Below are 26,728 nucleotides of genomic sequence, written 5' to 3'. Positions count from 1 at the left end.
CTGTGCTAGCTGCCCCACAGTGAGCAGAGCAGGGCATCTCATTTTTAGCAATAATACTCGACTGATCCTGTTTCTCCGTTTCAACTTGAATGGAGAAATATCACCAGATTAGACATGAACATTACTGGGCACAGTAAGTAGGGATGGGCATGAGATAAGGCAGGAGCTCATGCCTCATGAAAATGCATGCATGCTGAGGACAACACATCCTATTAGCTCTCACTCTGCACATGATATACTTGCAAGGGGCATGAGTGCAGTCACAGAGCAACAAACACATAAACACACGGACAACATTTTGACTTTAACAACTGGTGCAAATTTCTGAAGAGCAAGTCAGGAATGATTGAGGACAGAAATTATCATTATTTAATTAACAAGGAATTCCTAAACTATGGTGTGTCAAAGACTTTACAGAAGATAATGAGCTGGACTGGAAAGAAAAAGCTATGTTAATTAAGCAGCTCAGTGATGCAAACCTTTAAACTTAGTTGTATTTTATTGTTAGTTACTCTGTTTGTGTGCAGAGTATGGAGTCAATTCAATTCCTTCATCATTTTTTCATTATCTTCATTTATCTAAACTAAAGTAAGCACAAAAAGAGTGACAAATATTATGAAAGTAAGTGATCTCCTTCTGTTTCACAGATTATGTTTTGAGATGCTGCAACAGTATATAGACCCACGTTATCAGATTCTGATTTGTCTGTCACTAAGTAGCATTTCTATGAAAAGTGTTATTTATTTGATGTGCTAAAAAAATAAGGCCCAAAAAACACACTGGAAATGTCATGTTCTGTTTGCAATACTAAAACACAGATTACAACATTTTCCAAGTGGCACGCCAGATTTCTGCTTTCATGTCAAATATTATCCATATGTACTAAACCACTTCTGTTTTATGAACGACAACTTTTTCTAGTGAAACGCCCTCTAGTGAGACTTTCAGGTTACTGTCCAAGTTGTCAGAGACTAATAGCCATAAATGCCTGAAACGCTGAGTTTGTCTCTATGTTTGTAGAGGCAGAAATTGGTAGATGTTTACAATGTTTCTTCCCCCAGAGAATAACACTTTTCAGTTGTGCTTTCATTGAACAGCCTTCCATGTTGCAGTCAGTAACAACTTTAACTGTTAACCACAAAGCAAAGCATGAAGTAAAGTAAAGACACTTACAGAAAAAAGAAAGTTTCCACAGGACTCAATGCAATACTGTAAACAAGTAAATCTACCCTTACTGCTTCCATAGCAATTAAGAGCGTGAGCGGCAACCAGGCGCTGCTAATCAAATGGATTGAATAATTGATCATGAGCAACTGTGAGCACCTCTATAAAAGCAGAAGGCTTAGCAGGAGCACTGAGCTGTGTTTTAGCACAATGCCAAGAAAGAAAGACATAAGGACTTAGACTTAGGGCATCAGTGGTCTTAGAGAAGCAAACGCTGCTTGTAATCTTGGAACCAATAAACAAATTTTCAAATAATTTTAAGTTTGTCATTCTAGGGCAAGAAAGGATAATCACAAATGGAAAAGATTCAATACGGTCTTTGAAACGTCCACGAAAATTTGCTCCAAAGTCAGGCCATGGTCAAAGAAACAGCAAAAACTAAATTAAAATCCAAGAGCTACATCTTAGTTAGTTAGTTAGTTGGTTAGCATATTAAACCAACCAACTTAAGTCCTTTTATAAAATTATAAAAGGACTGAAGAAATATGGCTCGTTTGTAAGGGTTGCCGGGTGAAAGCCTGTTTTCTTTAAAAAGAACATGGCAGCACAAATTAAGTTTGCAAAGTTGCATCTGAGCAAACCAAAACTTCTGGAGCTCCTTTGGAAAGCTGAGACCAAAGTGGATATGTTTGGCCTTAATGCAATGTTTTTCAGGTTTCACTGTTTAGAACTTCACTGATTGTAAAATGTTTTCCAACATATCAGGTTTATTGCACATGTTTTGATGCATAAATTGCAAATAAACATAGCACTATCTTGCCCTTGGTTTTCATCCAGGAAACACCTCAGCTGTGAGCGGGGAACCACTGTGAGCGGGGAACCACTGTGAGCGGGGAACCACTGTTCACAGCGACACATCTCAGTGGTGCGACCTGCTCAGTCAGCCAGTGAAATGTGGCCTTGTGGTGATGCTGGTGACTTTTCCATCTTTGGCCTGTGGTAATAACTCTGTGTGTACTGTGATTGATCAACAGTGGAGTTTTTATTAGAAATGTAATTATCAATAAATGTAGTAAAAGTGAGTTTATCTATTGGTAGTGTTACTAAACCATTATAATTGAATGGGCGAAGTCTAACGCCTTCAAGTTCAAAATTCTTATAAAATAAGCAAAGACATTTAACCCAAATCCATTATTTTCATGTGAACAACAAATGATGTAATAGAGTTAGTGTAAACTAAGCATGTACTTGTCTCTCAGCATCAGTTATATATTTTGATGTATTTTCATTTATTAATTTACTTCAACAGGTTTGTACTGTCAATATGCTTACACACCAAATCTGGGATATTTTCTTTAGTGATTTGAGCCCGTTCCAAATGTTGTGAACAACTGGTGGTATTACCTTTGGTTCAGTTTTCGGCTTTCTTGTCTGTGTTGTGTGTACTAAAGCCAAAAATGTGCCAAAACAACAGACACGGCGTTTCTATTTGCTACAAGCTGCTGGAGTTGCACAGTCGCCTCAGGATTGGAGTTTTCCTTCACAATGTGGATTGGATAGTCATGTGACAATAAACATGGTAGTGCGTTTTAAAGGCACAGTACATAAAGTACAGGGTGGCTTGGTGGGTGCAGCGTATTAATGACTTTAAAAACAAAAAAAATGAAACAATTAATTAATTCATTGCCCAGCTCTAATACTTAATACACATTACTGTGTCAAAAATATCATTTATACTAGTTCAGCGAGCTAGACACAAGGTCAGAAAGAGAATTGGAGCTATTTGGCTAAGATTACTGCAGAGTTGGCTCTTTTCCTTACATACCAGTGTCTCTTCTTGTCTCCCACCCATAATCACATCAAAGAAAAGCAGCTGCTGACACACTGAGAAGGTTGGAAATGAAGCCGTCCAAAGCACAGATGTAAACTAAACTATATTCATAGCTGTGTGCAGTCAGCATTTTTATAGCTCCCACTGCCTCTCATGGGTCCATGGGTGGGTTACACAAATGGGTTACAGAATCTGTGGGAGGCTATGTCTCTGTGTTTGCCCATGTGTTACTCAGTTCTTTGCATTAACAGTAATTAACCAGCAAGTAGACAAAGAGTATAACAATGATGATGGGAAAGGACCAATGAGGTGCCAGGGGATAAGAAGAGGGGGGAAAAGGAGTTTAGAAGTTAAGAGGTTAGGAGAATGAGACACAAACGGTAGCGAACGGTGGGGGGGAAGAGTAGTGATCAAAGGTGTGTGGTTGTTCTGGGTAAGTGCGGTGTAATATAAATACATTATATGGTGTGTTGTTGTGTCAAGATCATTTGAAATTGTTCTGTGTGTAAGAGATGGCAAATTAAATCACTTACAGTTGTCAAAGCAACTTTTTCGTGTTTTGGTTTTTTGGTTTGTTTTTATTTTTTAAAGTTGGAATAGAAGAAAATCATTTTATCTATCTATTTATTTCTTGTTTATTTCTTATTTTATTGTTTCTTGTTTGGTTTTCACCACTGAATTGCACGCTCATTTGAATGAGCTCAGGTGTCAGACTCATCCAATGCAGAATTTTCCATTTCCACCTGAGGCGCTTTCATGGAATGCTTTTGCTCATTGTCTGCATTATACTGAGAAGCTCTATCAAATATATCTACTGTAATTGGTTAAACCTGAGGAGAAAGAATCCATACAAATTGTAGAATTTATCCTAGTTCTAGTTTTCTTCTTTTCAAATCATTTATAAATACCAGAGGCCCAGTGTCACTGGAAACCGAGCATGCCATGCACTTTTTTTCTCAGATCTTACCGTTATGTTACATATATCTGCACACCCACATTTTGGTTCATCTTTGCATCATCTGTTGAAAGAATATAGTTTCACAGCTGGGGTGCACAGGAAGGACCCTGCAATTATCTATGACTGTTTCTTCACTGAACACTCAGGCCTTTTGTGTTCCTGAGATCACCAGTGCTTTCTTTCTCAGAATGTAAGAACTGGCCACATTTAATGTTCCCAATGTTCTCTCTATGATGGTTTATATTGTGTTGCAGTCTGAGTATGTTTCACTTGCATTAAGAGCTCCTTGCTTCCAAATTATACCCTTTGACTCATCTCCAATTGAGTTTGCTTGCAATGAAAATAAAATTGCCATTGACATCTCCAGACCTTTTAACCACTTCATTAATTAAGAAACAACAAAAGAATTTCCCACATCTCTCCGTGAAACAGCTTTCGAGTGAATTAGTCAGTTACATTTGATGTGAATTTATGCTGTAAGTCTGCTCTTCAATTGCTCTTCTTTATTTAAAATATGTTGAATTAAAATAGATTTGAATCCTTTGTTAATTAATTTTTGGGGTCTAACTTGCTCGTCACTGTTACGTGAGCATAAAGAAACTGTAAAGTGTTAACCAACCATAGCTGCTCCGAAGACTTCACATAAAGTTTCATCCATGAACTCTACAAAGGATTTAATGCTGTCTTTGTCTTTGACAAGGTTTCATTAATCTTATGAGTCAGCCGTTACAGTGAGTTATTTCTGTAAATGTTGCTGTTACAATACTTTGGTTTGTCTAAATTCAGACAAAAGTGTCGACCTCTCTATCACCATCTTAGCATAAAGACATGTCTTAATTAACTTGACACAGCGTCTTGATGATGTGAGATATGCCAGATTATGATCTATGTAATTTTTTGGTGGTTGCAAGCAATAAAAGAATGTCTAATTATGCTTGAAATTCATCCAAGTACTTTGCTGCATTTAAATGTGTAACACAGCCACCGAGCAGATAAATGAGAATACAATATTTTTATACAGAATAAATACAGTATGAGAGAGGTATGTGGTCTTCTGCTGCTGCTGCATGTGCTTCAAGGATCATTGTGCTTTCAGAGGTGCTCTTCCGCATGCCTTGGTTGTGATAAGTGGTTATTTGAATTATTTTTCCCTTCCTATCAGCTTGAAGCAGTCTGGCCATTCTACTCTGACCTTTTGCAGCAACCAGGCATTTTCTGGCAAAAGAACTGCTGCTCACAGCATAGTATTTCTTTTTTTGACATTCTCTGGTTTTGTGGGAAAATCCCAGCTCAGTTTGAACTTCAATAGGTCATCTTGATTGTGTCTACATGCCACTACCCTAAGCTGCTGTTGTGTCATTGGCTGATTACATATTTATACTAATGAGCCGTTGGACAGGTGTACCTAATGAAGTGGAAGCTGAATATGAAAACAACTATTTGACCTAAAAGTATCAAAATCTTCACTCTGCCAGTATTTAGGTCGTTTGCTGTTTGATGATAATAAGCACCCTGCAAGGCAAGAAATTGAGGCTGTAAACAAAGACTGGGTTCAGCATCGAATGACTCCCAACAAAGGTCATAAACTTGGGGGAAGCAGGTGAGCTAACTGAGCTGAAGGTGTGAAGGAGGCCACATCTGGTAAATGTGTCACAAATGGTTAGATAATGATGTGAAAGTCAGGCATAACTTTTAGCCTTCTTGTTTCAAGATTAATTATCCCACAGTGTACATACAACGTTTTAATGCAAAGTAAATGGGGGGAAAAAGAAAAAAGAGAAATAAAACATGCATGAGTACCACATAGTATTTTTGCTGTAAGAACAGAATTATCAAAGAACATTTAATTTAATCATAACTACAAAAGCCCAGTAAATGAATACTGTTCCCACGTCTTCCTAGACTACACCACGAATGGGACTGACTGAGAATGAGAAAAGACTGAAACTAAGCTTCAAACAAACACTGTCTATCCTCACGTCCCACCCATCTGCGTGTTTGTCTGTCTTTCCTTCAAGGCACATGTGTCTTTAGTACTGCTGGGCAAAATCTGCCAAAGAGGCCTCTGACTGCAGAGCTAAAGGCAGGGGAGAAAAATGAGAGGAAAGGAGAGACAGAGTGATGAAAGGATGACAACGAGTGACATACTGTGTCAAAAGATTGAATAAAGCCTTGATATCAGAAAACACACTACTTCATTCTTTGCATGCCAATTACACACTCAGTACTTTTCGTACCTATAGAGATGTGTTGGATATTTTGCATGAGTGTTTTATTTCCCCTTCTGAGAATCTTGGGAACTCTAATATGCTGTATGTCATCCATGTCTATCAGCAGCTTATATGTATATGTGTACTGTATATATATATATACAGTACACATATAGTTTGTCTGTAAAGCATTAGGAGTGTTGATCTGTGATATACTGAGGTCATAATTATAATTATTGTAAAAATAAATCAATTTATATATTTTTTTAAAAAGCACTCATTAAACCTGTCTAAGGTGGAAGAATGACTAAACTTATCCACCTGACTAGCCTTCACCCTTTTCCTAGGCCTTTTCCTGAGCTAGCCTCTAGCCTGCTATCCTGCTGCTTTTTCCAATTCCTCCTCCAGGCCAACCACCTGCCAATCTGCTACACCGATGCCTCAAGTCTGCTACCCATGAATTTCCTACCTATATTCAGCATTAGACAAATCCTGATAGCTGCCTTTCTGGGAAACTAAGAAAACTCATAAGAGGGCCAGAAAAAAGCAATACTCCTTATTGGCTACTAGATCTACCCCTTGGAATCTCTCTAAATTCCAATTAGGCTTTGCAACAATATGCAAGATGTGTCCTATGCATGTGCTCTTTCTGTCCGAAGCTATTCACAATAAAACCCCTAAACATATACACAATACAATTACTCATCTTTGAGTAGTAGAGGTTACTCTTATTGATAATAAATAGTTGCAGTAGCATGTGGAATCAATTTACAGCAAAATGTAAGAAGAAAGAAAACCTTTTTTTTTTTTTTAATTTTTAAACTAACTTAGTAGTATAATGTCAGCACATTTTTGCACCTGCATAGAATAATCAGATTTTTCATTACACATTGAGCAGTGTTGTAACCAAGCAGAAGTGCATTTCTGTATTTACTTTATATAGGAATCAGTTCTTCACACAACTCATTACATTACTTTGCAGCATTAGGATCACCTAACATGACCTACATTTCAACACAAATCTACTTTTAAGGAGTGTGTACAATCCACCAACAGCAAAACTGCTGAAAACCTGCCCAAAGATCACCTGACATAAAAATGTGTTAACCGCAGCTCTGCTGTGCAAACTGAAATTGTATGTATCATATTTCTTTGGCCAGTGCTTGTATTGAGTTGATATTTTGTTTGCAACAGAGGATAGCTATTCCTGGTCACGTTCTTGTTTTTCATGCAACAATCAGACAAAGTGATGTGCATATGTCTACTCCTGAGCATATTTTGCTTGTTTTGCCATTTCTGTCATAGCTGATGTGCAGACTAATGTTTGGCAGTTGTTGAAAAGCAGCATTTGATGGCTAATGGCAGTATAGAAGAAACAAAGACAACTGAAAAATGTATGGGATACAAATAACGGCATAATTGTTTGATAAGTAACTGTAGTGTTATCACTGATAGTTTTCCACTTTACCAATAGCTGCGTCCACAGCATTATAGAAAAGTATGAGGTAAGGCAGGTAAGAATTATTAACTCAAATACATATGAAGTATCATGAAAACATCCTTTATTGATGAAAACTGGACTTAAGTTTAATTTAAGAAAGGTGGTTGGCATCAGTGTGAATTGTGACATTTTACAATCATGGATATTTTGCGTGGTTGCGATATATATTATGTAATATAATACTAAAAGACAAGGCTTTCAGACATATACACTGACTCACTCACTCTCTCAGGCAACTATAACAAACTGCAGGAACAGATATGTAGTCATTGTCATCATCAGCTCCAGCAGCTAGTGGATTTCTATCTGAATAAAAACAAAAACATTTAGATTTTAAGAAAAAAATCTATTTATGCTTCAGATCTTTGGTATCCAAATCATGAAGGTTTGCCTACTACTTCATAACTTTTATTATGTAAGCTGTTTAGAAAAGTATGAGACTGTATAAACGACATGACTGTGCCATGCATATAAACCATGGCACAGTACAGTGTCACATACACAACACACACACACACACACGCACACGCACACACACACACACACACCTAAGCCTGGATTAAGTGTGAGCATTTGTGAAATGATTTGAAACCCTAGGAGAGCAAAGAGGATGCATATGCATTGTGTTTATGTGATGTGCATTTGGCTTAGCTTTGTGCACATTTTACAGCCTATGTCTGCTTGTATTCAGGGCCCGCAGTGCGTCTGTGTGGGTTTCTGTGACTACAGACCAGCAAAACAAAACAAAACAGCTTTAGACTCTGGAAAATGAAAAAGAAGAACAAAGGAACTTTCCCTGGCTTGTTTTAACTGAGGATGTACCGCAATCAATATTATTATTGACTAAAGGAAAGGTAGTGTTTGACTATTGATTACTTATTTCTGCATTAGTCCACAGCTGAAGACTCTCAGCCAGAAAACATAACTGTAAATCTGAAAGCATGTGAACATGAGTCTTTTTTATGAATGAAGGCACAAAGATATACAGAGTTGTTGTTTTTTTTTCATGTCTGGAAATCTGTAAGCTAAAAGCAGCCACAAGTACCTACAGGTTTTTGCAGGCTGCAGGTTAGTGGGGGATGATCTAATCTCTAATCCGCTGGAACAATTTAGAAGTGGTCTTCCCAGAATCATCAAAGGGTGATCCGTCCAAACAGAGCTTTTCGTGTTTCAGTATTTTTTTCATAAAATACAGTCACTTTGGAAGTTTTCCACAGCTTCCAACTCATCCGAAAATCAATTTAATTTGTTGTTTTTCTCACTAATCCACAAATAGTGCCCACAATGAAAATGCAAAAGCCAAGTTTTTCATGTAAATGTTTTTTTTTTTTTAAAGGAAAAATCTCAGACTCTGCCTTCATGGAAATGATTATCATTAACAACAACTACCAGGAAAGGATTCGCTTCTGCTGGAGTTTTACTCCTGTTAAAAGCCAGTTTCTCCTTCCCACCGTTGCAAAGTGCTAGCTCATATGGGGTCTTTTGATTATTGGGTGTTTCTCCAGAATACTGTAGCTTATTTACCTTACAGTAGAAAGGACTTTGAGGTGACTGTTGTTGTGATTTGGAGCTGCATAATCAAACCTGAATTCACCCTTCTGTCTAAGCCCAGTGGAAGCGCATTAAGTGAGGCGCAAGACCAAATGCATTCTCAAGTTTTTCCACAGACTGCCAGTGCTGAGCTTTACTGCAACTTTTGTGCCATCTGAACTAGAGAACATTTGTCAAAAACATCCTGAACTAAGGCATGTGCCACATTGTGTCTGCTAACAGACTGTTTTTAAATCCATCAACATAGTAGTTCCTCAAAACATTGCCTATTTGCCAGATCGTGTTGATTTAAATTTCTTCCTCATCCCCAAAACAAATTTCATTTTGAACGGTTGTCATTTTGACATAGTGGAGGAAATCCAGTGCATGTCACAAATGGAAATCTGAAAGAACAGCAGCAATCCAAAGCACAGCAGAATTGCTGGGAACAGTTTATAATTACACAAGGATGCTACTTTAAAAGGGGATATCAGCCAAATTTAAATCATATAGGATTGATTTGAACTCTATTGCTGCCCTCATATTCAGGCCCTTGAATTGGGTTCTCTGCCACTGTGTTTTTATAGGTTTCCTCTTTTTTCATGACCATCCAGGAAGCTGAACTGAAATTTAGTTTTTAGATATAGCTAAGTATTTCTTTTCTTTTCTGAGTGGGGATTTATGATTCTTGTCTTGGTCTTAGAGACCCTGACGTCTACTTGCTACATTTTATATATATATATTGTTGCACATTTTGCTACAGTTTGCTATACAGTTTATATATTATATATATTATATATAATTTTTCATATATTATGCTCGTTCCATAATCTTGTTCCAGATTTCTGGTTGGGTTGTCCCCCCTAGACTTTTAGATGAGGGGTTGTAAGAGTAATGCAAACCAGAAACAGAGATAATTCATCTTCATCCTTTACTTTGAATGCCTGACCCTGCAACCAAATAAGTTTCAAAAATGCAGCTTTCACTTTGAAAGTGAAAGTCTCCATTGCACCGACCACATTTTCACTACTGCTCGGGAAGTACCTTTCTAATGTTTGCATATAGAACAGCATCTTTAATGCAAAAAAAGATGTTTCCCCAGCAGGGTCTCCTACTGATCGCAAGGCCCATGAAACTGAGATCTTATGCAGATAAGGTTCAGTGAATTCAGTTAGGAACAGGTGTACTCCAATTAGTTTGTAGAAGCAGCAAGGCATACACATTTATAGCATATCTGTATTTAAAAAAAACTGCTTTTTGCTTTTTTAATGTCTTTAGACTGAAGGGCAAAAAGAATCAAGTCTAAATCATGACAAAATATAGAAGACCTAAACATGTTTTCAAACTTTATAAAAGCATTGCAAACTTACTGATTTGTCAGTGCTTGGCTTTTTCCATTAAATCAGCCATGAGGCCTCCAGCGTCTGTCTTCACCTTTTTCCCACAACAAAATGCAGCTTCAGTGAATCATAAAGCCCAATAAATGCCTCTTTTCTTTAGAAAATTGCTTAAAACAAAAATGCTCAACAGATGAAACAATTGCCACTGTATTCAGGTGTTCAGTGCTCTCTGGATGCCGTTTTGTTTTCAGTACCAGAATGCTCTTAACTTTTGCGTATGTAAGAGGAAAACAAATAACACATTTCACAAACTGGGTTCTAGACCAACTCTGTGACCAAGACATTGCAACAGTCAGCTTCTGTAGGCAAAAATCACACTAATTAGAATGCAAACAGATGCTTCAGTAGAACATGCCACCAAATACTCATCCAAATCAACAGTGCCTAGGCATGCACACAGGCACACACACACACAAGCAGGCTGACTAGAGATACAGTCTCTCTGTGAAACTGCAGTTGCAGAATGGGTGACAGAGCTAAAATATTTATACCCAGATCTTAGCAGTCAGTACTAACAGAGGAGGGAAGACGGGGGAAAGATGGATAACGACAGGGAAAGAGGAAGATATCCAAGAGAGGCAGGCTACAAGAAAAGGGGCGATGGAAAGTGTCGCTGTCTGTGGGTAAGAGGAAAAGCAGAGTGATAACAACAGAGAGAGAGAGAGAGAGATGAGTGTGCAGCACAGATGCCAAATGAATCTAGGGCAGTTCAGAAAAACAAGGCATTATTCCAAAATCCACTTGCTATGTGTGTGCAAGTATGTGCATGTAACTGTATTTCATTATTTGTGTGTACGTGTTTGTGTGTGTAATCTACAAGAAAATATGCTAAGCATCCATTCAAAGTCAAAGTAGCATACCAGAGGTTAAATATCAAGCAGAAATACCACAAGTTTCTCTTGCGATTAATCTCTGTGCTTTTATTCATCACCCTTGAACAATTGCACTGCTCTACACATCCCTCCCACTCTACTTTCTGCCTCCCCTTCTCACACACACACACACACACTTCCACAGCAGGCAAGCGAGTTTTTTTTCCCGCTCCTTCATGAAACTCAAACGCCGAGGGATTTTGTATATATGAGCATGGGTGTGAGTTAAAAAGGGGGGGGGGGGGTTGGCACAAACCAAAGATGATGGCAGATGGCGTCCTTACTTAACACACATACAGTACACACAAACACTAAACACTAAGCAGATACAGTACATCTTCATGCCATGAAAAAAAGAGCACATGCATAACATTCATGGATCATAATAAGCGTCCATCCAGACATGCAAAAGCTTCATCAACCTTCTGTTGAGGTCTGTGCAGATATGGTGGAAAATTTAAAAAGAATCACCAATCACAGCATTTAAAATAGCTCCAATATACTTTTTTTCTCTGACACTGATTTTGATTGACACTTACAAGGTAAACAGTTTCATATTGTGTGCGCTTAACATATGAGTAAGTCCATTTTCTAAGACTCTAAAAATATTGCTCTTATGATTCACATCAGTAACAGCTGCATATTGGATGAGTCATGTCAAAACGCCTTCATCCTCTGGAGATTATTAAATTTAGAAAGCCTCCAAACACTTCATAAAGTTTAAACTAGTTGAACTAATTTCCATTCACTTTTGAAACACTGTGGACTTATTGGTCCAGATCACCACCTTACAGTAAATACACAGATCTGGAACCTTGACTCTTATATGATGATATGTTTTTTTTTCCCTCTCTCTGACCATTTCAGTCAGACAACTCACATTTGGAGTACTTACGTAAGGCAGAGAATAGAGTTCTGACCTCATCACTCCTGGCAGAAAACACTTGCGTAGAGGTATTGGGGAATGATGGGTAAAAATACCTCCAGTCAGTCTGCAGGTCTGCAGGTGGGTGACGTGGTAGTTGAAGCTGAGCAGGGGAAATGTGCACTGGCAGAGTGCAGGGAGAGACGGCAAAATTTGCAGCTTGAATAGTTTCGAAGCACGATGTCAAGAAGAAGGTTTATCGCGTGTGCAGCAGTGCAGCTCTGCTGATTGCTTGAACTTTGCCCCTTTAAATGCATTACCATTGCAATGCTGAAAAATTTTCTCACAGTGTAGCCAATTTGTGATGTTCTATTCTGAAGCGAGGCGTGACCGTCCATACACACATCAAAACACTCGCGCACGTGTTGCTTGAGTTTGTCACCAACACCTACCATCAGACAGACACGCATCAGTGCATCCTCCTCTTTGTGTGCGACAGCCATTCTCCGTCAGAATCATTTTGTCAGTGTCAGGTCATATTGCACCACTTTGTCACTCCAATTACAGTCATAAAGCTCAGAGTTGCAAATCTATTAATGCGAGAACCGAAATCAGACTGGCCCTGAAATAAAGGCTCATGTGAGTTTACTGAGCAGATGTGGAGCTGAGTCCTTACTTAAAAGTGCTTGTCAATTCCCACACTGTTTAAAGCCCGCTGGCTTTCAGCGGATCTGCATGTGGCTATGAAAGTAATGAGAAAAGAACGCCTATGCCTCTAGCTGATTCAGCTAAAATGACTTCAGCATTGTTTTTAAAGTCACACTGTAGCTGAGTTCAGGTAGCACATAACGGGTCTGTGCCACTCGGCAGCGTGGGACTTTACGCTCAGCACTGGGTTGAAAATACTTGGTGACAAGGATTTCTGCAGATTTTCCATCAACTCTTTCCTGAATTTATGGTTAGCTTGACAGGTATGAGATGTGCTTGAACCCTCCTGTGAGAGTTCCTGTCATTCAGCGGGTTAGGTGGTGTTGAAGAGCTGGTTCACCAGCTTCTCATTCCTCCCTGTTTTTTCCCGTTCTTCTTGCCCTTACTCCTCATACTGTAACATTCTTATTTCCCATCTCTACCTGTTACATGCATTGCTTTCCATCATTTCTCCCACTCCCTGGCACCGTTCTGTGTAAACCCTCTGTATTCCTTTCACGTCTCATCCTCCGACACAGGGAAACACAGATTTCCCCCCTATCAACACATTCCCGCCTAGTTGAAGTACAGCTAATGAAACTGACTCTAAATCTCTCAAATCTGTCACTGGATGTTACATTTCTGAAACCCCGTCACAGATTCACTGTCTACTATGTGTCTCAGTTTCTTGCCCAAGGGGACCTCCCACAGGTTCTGGGCAGTGAAGGAGTGACAGTTGTTGTGGAACATGACTGTTGTATTGATTGCACACAGCACCGCAACAGCTGGTAGGCTGAAAAGGGAGCACAGTGTGCTGTGGCCAAGAATTTTGATGTGGAGGAGTAAGCAAGTGTGGATGTTTCCCTGGGGTTATCCCTCTCAGGATCTTTGCATAATCTTTTCTGGTGGATCCAGACATTGATTTGGAGGGGCGTGGCTGGGAAAAAGGGACGCTACGAGAGGTAAATCTGGTGGGGAGTAACAATTGTGGGCCAGTGAGCTGAGAAACCTGCTTTCCAGGAATATAAACTTTAGGTAAGTCCATTATGAGCACAGTGCTCAAAATGAACTGGCCCATAATGGACTGCAACTTAGTAAATCAACCCTGCATTTAGGAAGGCACGATACTGACATTTACATCTTTATTTACTGTAAAGGTTTACAGAAGTCTACAATTTTACAGTGTGGCAGATTTTTCATAGTCTCTATCTTCAGATAGAGAAGGTATGAATAGGAAAGGAAAAAAAATCATTTTTATATTATTATAATAGTTTATCAGTTAAAAAGCTAGTTGAAGACCCCGTTGTAAATATACAGTACTGTGCAAAAGTCTTGATCCAGCTCACCTTTTCATTTCTTTTTTGCTTCCAAGAGGCCAGACTTTTGTTGTAATTTTTAGATGGTCTTCAGTTAACCAGGCTTTCTGAAGGTCTTTCAAAGTTTGGTCCCCTGCAAGTTACTTAACACTGACCTATGATTAGAAAAGGTACCTAACTCAAAAGATTAATTACTGCTGTGTCTACACATGCCAGAAAACATTTAAATGAATTTTAAATTGTATCTTTAAGGCACTTATTACTAACTAGCTGAATCCATAAAAATGCCAATGATACCAAGGTTTGACAGGGATAAAATAATATTACTTCACCAACCAAGGGGATCCCCAAAGAGGCATTATCCAAAAACTTTGCATTTTTCAGAATGCCTTTGGGAAAAAACTGAAGAAACTGGACAAATGAAAGATAAAAGAAAAAGAGGAAAACCTAAAAATGTATCTACAGCAGATGAACAGTATCTGACAAGCCATCTCTTTAAGAAATAAAAACAAATCCTGCAAAGACCTCACACACGACCAAAGATGGTGCATCTGGCCCTTCAGTTGATTCATGCACTGTTCACTGAAGTGTCATCAAAAACTCAGGGGAATAGTGGCTGTCAACAAGTCATTATTAAGGAAGGGAAGCAGGGAAAGAAGGCTGAGATACGCTAAACTACACAAGAACCTGACTGAAAATCAGGGGCAACAGGTCTGATGGAGTAATGGATCCAAATTAATTTATTTTCTAACTCAAATCATCAGCAGTATGTATAGAAGAGGGCAGGAGAACGGTACCAAAGTGACTATCTACAGCCATCTGAAAGACATGGTGGAGTCATGGTTTGGTGCATTTGAGCCAGCACTGTTGGGGATCCTCGTGAAGGTCAGTGGAAGTATGAACCACAGAAAAGTATCATCAGGTGCTGATCCGCCATGCAGTACAAATTGGCAACAACTTCATTTTTCAGCATGACAACGATCCCAAAAACACTGCCAATGGAGTAAAAGTGTACCTGGGAAATACACAATGGAAAACTATCAGTCATGGACTGGCCTCCCCAGAACCTGGACCTCAACATCACTGAAGCAGAATGGGATCATGATCACACTGAACTGAACAAAAGACAGTCAGTATCCAAAGAAGAGCTTCTAATTTCCTTAAACAAGGCTGATAACTACTAGTGATCATATAAAATACTGACTTTTAAGCCCATTAGTCTCGGTCCCATATGTCTCCTTGTCATAGGAGGTTTCAGTCCTGTGTTTTAAATCCTACATTTCTTGTATACTGTTATCAATAAGGCTGAATTTGGAGTCTAGAGTTGCAAAATGGCAACATCTCAACAAGTCGGCTGTGAGATGTAGCAGTAGTGATTTAGTAGCAAGGCAGCTAAGCAGTCAGTCACGCTCCCAGCCATCTGGGTTTATATCCCATCAGTAATCAGAAGTGCACACTATACATGTCGTCAGATATGTACAACATTTTTTATGCATTTAATCTCCACATTAGTTTGTGCTATTATACTGGCCATATGGAATAGAAAGAGAAAAAAGAATGTCCTTTCTCTCTGATAGCAAATATTGTGTTTTACATCTAGACTCCTTCACCAAACCACCATCGTTTGACCTGGATCCTAGGACAAGATGCCTAAATTAGGCTAGCTGAGCTCTAACTATCTTGGTCTCTAAGTGCTCTGAGGTTAAGACCATAAAATTGCACTAATGGCTCAAGTCATTAACTTTTCAATAACTACTGAAGCTCCCACCCATCTGGCACCAGTCCAGTCCTCCACTCACCTATCTTTCTTTCCTCCGTTTTATGCACAGTGAACTCTACAGTGTCAATTTATAGTGTTTTCATTCATAAAAACTGAAATCAAAGTTTTTGCTAGTATTATATTTGTCAGCTCTTGAGATCTAACCTAACAGTCAGCAGCACAGATTTTTTATGAGTAACACAGTTCAATAGCATCCTGATGAAGTGAAGATTATATTGCAGCAAGCCAAAGGCTTTTGGTTGGTAGGTGGTCATTATTTAGGTCTCCCAGGCACACCTCCCCTACTGATTTTCTCTCCCCCTTCTTCCTTGGTGCACCACTGATCTGTGATTGCAATTGATTGGAGACTGCTCATCATTCCTCCAGGGGCAACAAAAGGAATCATGGGACAAATGAATGCAGCAGGTAGAGAGAAAATTAAGAAATGTGTGGAAGGCAAACTGATACTATTAAGGGAAGATATGGGGCTCTCTATAGTTTGACATGTAGCTCTTATGTATTTTTTATTTATGCAAGTAGGTGACGACAGTGATTGAATGAGCCAAGGTAAAAAAGGCCAGTAAAGGCTTTCACTTTAGTGAAAGCTAATTTAGTATATGGCATACGAAGGAACCCCCTGCTTAGGAAATTGACATGTGACAAATGAAAGGAAAATAATCACAATAACAAAATTATAGCAGGATTCTGGATCCTGATTCTGATAAATAATAGGGTTGGGAGAGAAAAAAGATTCAGTATTGTATTGCGATATTTTGTGAGACAATATTGTATTGATGAAGAGACACTAAATATGTGTGTTTTGTTAAAAAGTTAAAATTCTCTGGGAATAGTAGAAACAAGAGGCCTTATCTCACTTGATAGGAAGCAACCTTTCTGCAAACAGTCGCAGTCTGACTTGGACAGTCACCAATAGAGAGGCTGCAGAAGGTTTGCAAGTTCTATCTAATTTATAAATGCAGACAGATTGCCAACATATTGATATCAGTCTGAGTCTTTATGAATAAGCATAACTTGTGGGGACTTGACTTAGCTGACTACTAGCTGGTTGTATTCTGGATATATTCATATGGAACAGGGCAAGGTTGCTGAGTACAGATGTAATAGTTAAATGTGATTTTCTGTCCATGTAGACAGAAACACGCAATGTTCACTGATTCATCAGTTAACTGCTGTATTATCAGAAATATATTGCATATATTTGTGAACTTCACCCCATATAATGGCATACTGATGACTACTGACTTCGGTATTAGGGCAATAATTGATGAAGTGAGATAACTTTGGATAAAACAGATAATGTCAGAGTTAAACTTTAAGGATAATTTGCAGTTGAAAAAGGTGATAATTCACAATATATGTTATTGCAATTGTCACAAAATGTAAAATAAAAAATCATGAGTGAAGTATCGTGGTAATAATCGTATCTTGGGATATCTGATGATTCCCACCTCTCATATGTAATACATATATAATAAAATATAATAATGTATTCCCCAGCTTTGTGTTTTGGTGATGGTGTCGAGCATCATCGTTAGGCTATTTGTTAATTATGTGCAAGTAATTATGATTTAGGTGTAGCGAAAGCAGCAGTTAATGAGTCATAGTATTTTCATAGTCATCATACCATTTAGTGAACCACTGTGCCCTATGGATGGAGGCCCTATAATCCTGGAAGAGACCATTCTAGTCAGGATGTAGAAAAACAGGCTGTCAGAGCAAGCCTCCACAAATTTGGTCCAATGCATTCATCTAAGTGGACCAAAACCATCAGCAAAATAACCCCACAGGCATAACAGAGCCAACGGGGGTCTCCTCACTGCCGGGTCAACCGTTTATGTTTTCTCTTTTAATTTGTCACCTGTCCAAGCCTGCCACTATAAGGAGAAACCAATGGCACCATTTCAGGAAGCATCCTCATTTGTTGATTATATGCATTCCCTCTTTCATTATCTAAGTGAACACAAGTCCTTCCTTTGTTATACTGTCTATTTACATGATGTATGCAGATCATTTTCAAAGACACACATGCACGCGTACACACGCACACACACGCACAACAGCTTGGACACCCACTACTGCATCAGTGTCTCCAGACACTGTCAATTAATTAGGGCTGCAACGATATGTCGACATAATCGATGACGTCGACTATAAAATTTCATCGACGCAGGATTTTATTGTATAGATGTGTTTGTCCTGTAAAAAGGCTTGAGCACCTCTCAGATGGCTGAAGTCACAACAGAGAGCATCTTTAGCATGGTTGTCAGCAAGCGTCACTCCAGAGCACGTCCACTGCAATCGTGAATTCATGAACTGAATCATCTGAAAACTTCGGAAACTTTGTTAATTTGGACTGGAAACTAAAAATATTTTGATTTAATTGTGGAAGCTTGTTTTGAACGTAGGGACAGAAGTCTTTTTCCAGTTCCTATTTGCACATTATTATTTGTTTAAATACTACTAGCGCTATAATGTGTATTGCCTAATACCTAATTCATATGTTTCCTGGGTCATTATTTTAATTTGCTGTGGGATGAGACAAAAGGGTGATATTCGCAGGTGGGCAGACTTGAGCAGGTGAGGTACTGGAGCCTAGAACAGGACGTTTCTCCACAGGACACGGAGATAATTAGAGTTATTGAAATAATCCCTGACTAATCGACTAATGAGCGAAAAATTGTTTGTTAGTCGACTACCCAAAAAATCTTTAGTTGCAGCCCTACAATTAATATAATCAAGTTAGTGATTACAACAAAAAAGATAAGTGTTGTTCACATTTGCTAACTGTTATCTCGTGCCTAGCAGCCTAAAAATGTGTGGGCGAAAGAATCTGTGCGGTCCATCGGTCAGTAGTCGGACACTGTTGCTGCTGCCGGCAGACTATCTCTCTCTCTCTGTCTCTCCCTCAATCGCTAACTCACACACGCGCGAGCACAGTGAAACTAAAGGCAGCTTAAGCCAAAGCCCTGACTGCAGGTAGAAGAACAGAGAGGTGTCTGTAGCGCAACAGAGTAGCTGGTCCATCCATTCACCCTCCAAAAAGAAAAAAAAAGAAAAAAAGAAAAACCCACAAGCTAGAGCACACGCGCGCGCGCACGCACAGTCAGTTTTATGCCCTGAGCGATTCCCTCCCTCGACACTAAATCCCCTCGCGCACATCTGTCCATGGCGCGTACTCTGCCCGGCCATCCTATCTCCGCAGAATCCAGCATAAATACCAGCCAAGCTTCATGTGACACTCTAAATCTACCGCCACAGATTTTAATCACTTCTAAAGCCAGTCGCGCAGGAATACCACCTTATGAACGACAACTGTACCAAAAAGAAAAGAAAAAAAAACCCGAAGAAAATGCGCGCTAATACCCAGCAATAAAATTCTCCTGATTGCACGTACATATTTCTAAAACCTAACTTTGCTCCTCATCGCGGATAATTCAAACCACAAACAGGGAAAAGCGTGCTTCCATGACCTCATGAAATCTGCCATATGGGGCTTCTGTTGCACCAAGAGGACTCAACCTAGCAAAGCGTTGGGAGTCTGTGGTGCAGGTGCGTCCTCCCGTTGCCGTCGCGTGCATATATTTTATCATACCAGGTTGGGTTAAAATAAATAAATAATTAAAAAATATAAAAGATGAAAAGGGGCAATTTTTGTACAGTACCTTCACTCATTTTTCCTCCAAATCGTGCGTCGAGGGAACAAAAAGGGAGCTTTTTTTCCATCCAACGTCGCAGGCTCACCACCACGGCGGGAGTGGATAAGTGAGAGAGAGAGGGGGAGAGATAGAGAGGGAGGGAGGATGCATAGCCTAGACCTCTGCGTAGACTAATATAGTCCAACTGCAGTGGGCATCTACAACTGGCTTCATTTTCACTACAGTATAACCTACCTGCGGATTGGGTCACCACTTAACCTCTTTTAATTGCTGGTGTTTGGTGTTTAATATTCATAAAATCTTCAAGTCATCACACCTAGGATTATCCAGCGTTGATTGCCATAACTCTGCATGCACACACAGGAGGCTGACACAGACATGCAGTCACTGCATCAGTGATTCCTTCCACCTCACATTCAAGACGTGAATAGGCGCACAAGCAATCTGACTGCCCTCGTAAAACTTGATTGAACAGATGCAAAAAAAAAAAGAAAGAAAGAAAGAAAGGAAAAAGAAACCAATGAAAGACCTTTTAATAAGTACAGTTTCTTGAAATATGTTAATTATTTACTCCTTCCAAAAACACAATAATGCTAAAAGCAGCATCTGACCCCAAGCACAATTCAATAATTTGCAGCATTTTTTTTCTAGGTTATGGTGAGGGGACAATAAAAAATGCATTGTTGTGTTCAAATGAGAGCCTACGTTTTTGACAGTTCCTCCTCCTCCTCTTCCTTCTCTTCCCTCTCATTTTAACCGCAAACACATTTGAAGCTCTAAGATGGAGTAGGATGGGAGCGATGAATTTTCCCAGCAGTTTGTGAATCAGGCTATTGCAGGAAAAATCTAGAGGTATGAGAAACCCCTGAGGATGTTCTGCCTGTGTGGACAGTGGGGAGGATGATTCTGTTTTTTTCACGGCAAGAAATATGTTGAAGGTGTAATCATACTCAATTAACACTCTTCCCCTCCTCATTTCACACTTCATTTTTTTCCATCACAGAAGGCAGCACGCCCATACACATGCAAACACACATGTTTACCTCAGCTTATTAACTCACACACTCTCAATCTCTGTCTTTTTTTCTCTGCCAGCAGAGGACTATTAGCTCAAGAGAGTGCTGTGGCATTGAGACTTATTCATTTTTATTCATATCAGTAGGTCCACTGTTGAGCCAACGCAATGGTTTGTCGTAGCATGATGCACAACAAATTTAATTTCGCTGCATCTGCCTTCATATGTGGTGACCTCTTTAAATGTTTATGCTTGCATGCACAATAGGCTGTGTTGTACTGTCTACGCTAAAATGGACCTGTTCCAAAAATAATGGGGATTTCTTGCATCAAAAATCATCATGCAAAAGGTTTTTGTTTTGTTCTTGTTTTGTTTTCCAATACCCACACACATAAATCAGATATATGGTGACCCTGGTGAAATTCAATTCAATTCAATTCAGTTTTATTTATATAAAACCAAATCACAACAACAGTTTCCTTTACATCGCAAGGTAAAGAAGGTAAAGAAAGAAAACGACAAAACCCCAACTATCATATCACTATGAGCAAGCACTTGGACGACAATGGAATAGAAAAACTCCCTTTTAACAGGAAGAAACCTAAAGCAGAACCAGGGTCAGCGAGGGCGCGGCCCCATCAGGGAGCAACTTAAGAGGCTTTTGTGACATTTTTTCTACTTCTACTGTGTTTTATTCAGTTTCCAGTGTATTCTGTGTGCTTTTGCAGCATTTTTCTGTTTGCTGGTGTTTTCTTAAGTTGTAGTGTGTTTGACCTCTCTTACTTATCCCTTTTTTCCACACAAGTATCTAAGGAAATTCTCTAATATTCTTCTGTCGCCTGCATTTGTTCAGTTCTGGTCTACTATTAGCCAAGAATTTAGAACAGGAGTCAAAAAGTGTTTGTTGACCTACCTTCTTAGGTTATTAAGGTTTTTTTTTTTTTATCTGTATCTACACATATCCAATAAAGATCCTCGAGCAAACTGGGTGAGCCGTAGACTATAATTAAACTGATGGAAAACCATGACTGAGGATAAATTTGACCAATATTGATGACAAAGTTATCGAAATGAAGTTATTTGCTTAAGTTAAAAAGTATTTACGTCACCGGTTTATGGAGTAACGTCATGTAATCATGAAAAAAAAAATCTACAGGAGTTTGTCTATCAGACATATTTGAACAGACTGGTTAGCCATTTAAAAGTTCACATGAAGCTAAAAAGATAGGTCATCTCTCAAAAGCATAATTTTGTCAGACTAGAAAATGTCGAGCTTCAGGCTAGAGCTTTTGCTCTCATGGGACCCAAAATTGCTGGCCTGCATGCTCGCATTCATAACTAACCTCAACCAGCTGTCTAGTCATAAATACTTCTTTCCTATATTCACTCTCACTTTGATGCATGCAAACGTTTTCCTAGCAGCCAAACAATTAATGACTCCTCTTTTATTACCGAATTACTGTCAGGACCTTTAATTCCTGATACTTCTTGTGATCACTATGTTGGAAAGAAATGGGGATGTTATTATATCACTAATAAGGTTCTGGGATTATGACACTGGCTACTCCAATAATGAATCAGTTGAAATCTTTCCAGATGGGTGCATCCATTTTCTGCTTGCTTTATTTATGTGTGTTTGGTGTTGCCTTGATTTTTGCAGGCTTTTATTTTGGAAAGTCAACAGCTGAATGTGTTTTTTGTTCCCAGCAATCATTTATATATCAACATGGTTAACTTTGAAACATTGTCAGCAAGCATTAGCTTCAGTTTAAGTATATTTTCTTATTTTTACTGCTATGCTAAATAGAAGATCATCTCTTTCATATGGTTATTTGCAGCATCTGCTGTTTTTTTCCTTCAATATGATAATGTTTAACACTACAATTTATCCATGGCTTTGTCTGTAATTGTGCTTGCTGGGTGATAAATGGCTCGTGCACTTACCTCCTCCTGAATGGAATAATTTTATTGGCATTAAGGGCAGGTCTGATGCGAATGTAATCGTATGCCAGGTTTCTGTGCTGATGAGGTGACTCATTGTGCATACATCATAGTGTTTTCACACATTACATCAGGTTTTCTCAATAGGCAATCAAGATCATTAGACTGCCCTTCATTTTATGTCGTTATGACAGATCCGTGCTAATGTGCAACATAGGATTGACTGGCCAGTAGTTCCCACTATACATATCATGGAACAGAAATAGAAGATCAGGCCAGTATATCACATTGTAATATGGCCTTTCCACCTATGTCCTTATTCTTAAATTAAAGGGAGTGCCATAAAACCCAACACAACTCAAGAGTTGGGCCAATTCGAGCTGCCAGGGGCGAGTGGTGGGGCACACCCTAAACAGGTCACCAGTCTGTTCCAGGGATAACAGCTCTAACTGCATTGCTTTGGGAAGAAGCCAGAGTACCTGGAGAGATTCCTGGTGGATTCTAACCTATACGAGCAAACTATACAATCTGTAAAAAAAAATAATTTTAAAAAAGTGTGTTGTACATGTTCGGTAAACCTACTTAAAGAATCAAGTAAGTCAGCAGAAGTAACCAAGGTTATTTACGAGGATTGTTGGAGTTTTCCTTTGATACTCTTTGTAGGAGCTTCAGTAAATGCCCACAAAAGGGCTGAATGATGTCTGCTGGAGCCTTGTCATTCATTCACTTACAAAGGCCAGCATTTCAAAGCTAGGCCTATAAATAGGGTTATTCCGAGATTTATGAAATGATAGATATAATTACAGGTATTCAGTGCATGCTCTACAAACAGAGTATGCAGGAGGCATGACACATGAGGTTTTGTACTATATAAATAAATATTGAAAGTTCTTTGGACAGTAAAACGATTAACCACCTTCTTTGTGGAGACCTTTAAAAGTGTCTCAAAGCACATTTAGAAAAACCCAGCAACAGTGATGTGAGAAAATTAGGACACCCTATGAAAGCCTGTATACTTTAAAATGTATTTGGACACATGGATATTTAATATAAATTTCAATGATACTGAGGGATCCAAATAACATAACTAAACAACTGAAAAATAAGAAAAACCTTTTTTAAAACTTTATGTGAAACATAATTTAAAAAGAATGCAAATTCAGGTGAGGAATAAATTAGGACAGCCCCACATGTCATCCCACTTAAAACGGTTAAAATCACACACAGTTGTATCTTGTCAGGTGCACATGATCAGTACATTGTTACCCAGCATTTTAAAGGAGACTTGCCCTATTTAAACCTCAGATTTAGTTTGGTGTGCTCCTGACTGTTGAAGTGTTGAAGTGAGCGCCATGGTGAGATCTAAAGAGCTGTCTGGTGCCCTCAGAAAGAAGATTGTGGCTGCTTATGAGTCTGGTAAGAGATTCAAAAAGATCTCAAAGGAATTTGACATCAGCCATTCCACCATCTCGAAAATTGTTTACAACTGGTGGACATTCAAAACAACTGCCACCACGCCCAGGTCTGGCTGTCCAAGCATATTCACCCCTAGAGCAGACCACAAATTGCTCAAAGAAGTCATCAAAAATCCTAAAATGTCATCACAGGAACTACAGCAGGCTCTGGCTAGTGTCGATGTTAAAGTGCATGACTCTACTATCAGAGACTACACAAGTTTGAGGTGTGCAAGGAGAAAATATTTGCTCTCTGAGAGAAACATTAAGGCCAGACATTAAGGCCAAGTGAAAGCCCTGATCTTAATCCCACTGAGATGCTGTTGGGTGACTTGACAGACTGTACATGCAAGAAAACCCTCAAACATCTCACAGCTGTAAGAATTATGCATTGAGGAGTGGCCCAAACTTGCTGTCGATGTCAGAGACTAGTAAAAGGTTACAAAAGGTGTCTCACTGAAGTTATATAAGCCAAAGGGGGCAACACTAGTTATTAAGGGGTAGGGTGTGCTAACTTTTTCCTCCATTAAAATACACATTTTTGTTCATATCTTTTTTTTTATGTGTATTTTTTTTTTTTGTTTAATTGCAATTAAGTCACTTTCTTTTCCAGTAATACATGAAAACATGATTAGATATTGATATTTGAACATTTATTAATACAGAGCCGATTATTTTATGGGGTGTCCGAATTTTCTCACATGACTGTAAGTGTGTCAACACCAAGTGAATTTAAACCTACAGCTCAGGGACCAGATCTGGGGCCCGTTCTTCGTACCTCGCTAAGTAGGTTAGCCGGATTAGATTGTTGACGATTTCGCGTGATCCTGGATCGTTCGGTTCCCCGAAGCTCATCCGGGACTTGCTGTCATAGCAACAGAGCCGTAAGCGTAAACCTGCTCGGGAGCAGGTTTACTTTATGTAAACAGGATTAGATCGCGGCCACTCAGGTATGTCCGCTTCATTTATACGAAAGCAACAGCGATATTTTTCCACTGTTTCACCATAAATAAATATTATCAATGTAACTGAAGACAATGCAGCACTTGATCCTGTTATTGATGTCACACAGATACATACAGGTCATTTCCTAAAAAAGGGAAATGTACTATTAACATTCTATTACATGTATGTGATTATTACAGATGTAATTCATATTTCAGAGTAGTAATTGTAAATTACTTCGTGTAATCAAGATGAGAGACCACGGCTATAAAAGCGAAGGTGGATTTGGGAAGCCTGTCGCAGCCATGTCCTGTCCGTATACGCGAGCCACCCATTGCGGAAGGTGCAAGATTGATAAGGAGAGTCCTCAGAATTCAGCGTATATTGCGGGACAGACAGGATCCTTTAGCTCAGCGCGACAGTGTGCTCATAGAGAGATATCGATATTCCCGTGAGGGTATTATTTACTTAACCAACTTGTTGACGAGGGGGTGCAGGACCACCACCTGTCTTTTTTTCCTCTGCCCTTTTCTTGGTTGCTGTTATGAACAAACTAACAGAGTATTACAGGCCAGTATTACCTTGCCAAGAGACGCAAAGCAATCTAAGAGATAAATATTACCATTCTGTAGAATACTCCTGTATTCCACTTTTACTTGTTCCCATGTTCTTGTGGGTCCTGTTGTGGCTCTAATGTGAAAGGGGATATAATATAACATATTATAATATAATATAATGCCATATGATATTGGACAATATAGTGTCATATGATAGATCTACCCTACCGCCTACTGGTGCTGGCCAGAGGGGCCGATGGCGCGATATGGCAGCCTGGCTACAACCGTAGCTGCCTCCACCAGTGTGTGAATGTGGGAGTGAATGAATAGTGGTATCGTAAAGCGCTTTGGGTGCCTTGGAAAGCGCTATATAAACCCAATCCATTATTATTATTATTATTAAATTACCTACGAGTTTGATTTGTCAGCAACTTTCTGCCAGCCCTCTCTCCTTGCTTTTGCAGCCTTTGCAGTGTTCTCTTGCGTTTTAATTAAACTCTGAAACTCCTGAAATCCCTCACTCATGAGTTCTTGCTCTGCTGCCGGAAAATACCGAGCACGCCCCTTGGACATTTTCGCCGACCAATCAGCGGGTTGCCGATCAATGTTTCTACTATCGATGCGTAGCCCCTTTTACGACACCCAGTGATGTCACATTCCTGCGTCCAGCTGTAGTAATCGTCAACAGCAGGTGTGTTCGGGGAACCGGATTAGCGAGCTCACGGTTAGCGCGATGATTTGATCTTGGATGTGTCATTTGATCTTGGATGTAGTAAGCGACGTACGAAGAACGGGCCCCAGGATTACAATCTTTATTTGGCAAGAGTCTTTATCCAGGTGATTGGTCCGACGAGTCGGGCCAGAACTGAACAGGGGATAGACGAATCAAAAAGACAAGCAAACCCTTTATTAACGACACAAAGAAACACAAGGCCGAGACTGTTGCAGCTGTGCAAAGATGAACTTGCAGAGGGAAGGGAAAAGTGAGATTAAATACACTGTAGAGGGAGGGTATACAAGAAACAAATGATAAAAGGGCACCGATG

At 39.3% G+C, this 26,728-nt stretch overlaps 1 protein-coding gene across 1 annotated transcript in view; it reads right to left on the bottom strand.

Annotated features, from left to right (window-relative positions):
- The window catches only part of elfn2b (extracellular leucine-rich repeat and fibronectin type III domain containing 2b), an 83,813-nt gene extending 63,936 nt beyond the window's left edge, over positions 1–19,877 (bottom strand). Inside the window, exon 1 of the mRNA XM_085270937.1 lies at positions 19,777–19,877. The gene's annotated coding sequence lies outside the window, so the exon portion shown is untranslated. The remainder of the gene's footprint in view (positions 1–19,776) is intronic.
- Positions 19,878–26,728: the final 6,851 nt, after the last annotated feature.

The sequence above is a fragment of the Mchenga conophoros genome, linkage group LG4 (assembly GCF_057382185.1).
Source record: "Mchenga conophoros isolate Kocher_MC1m ecotype Shallow Benthic linkage group LG4, M_conophoros_male_GT1.1, whole genome shotgun sequence".
Lineage (NCBI taxonomy): Eukaryota > Metazoa > Chordata > Actinopteri > Cichliformes > Cichlidae > Mchenga > Mchenga conophoros.
Note: the sequence above shows the minus strand (reverse complement) of the source record. Positions and strands in the feature narration are given on the sequence as shown.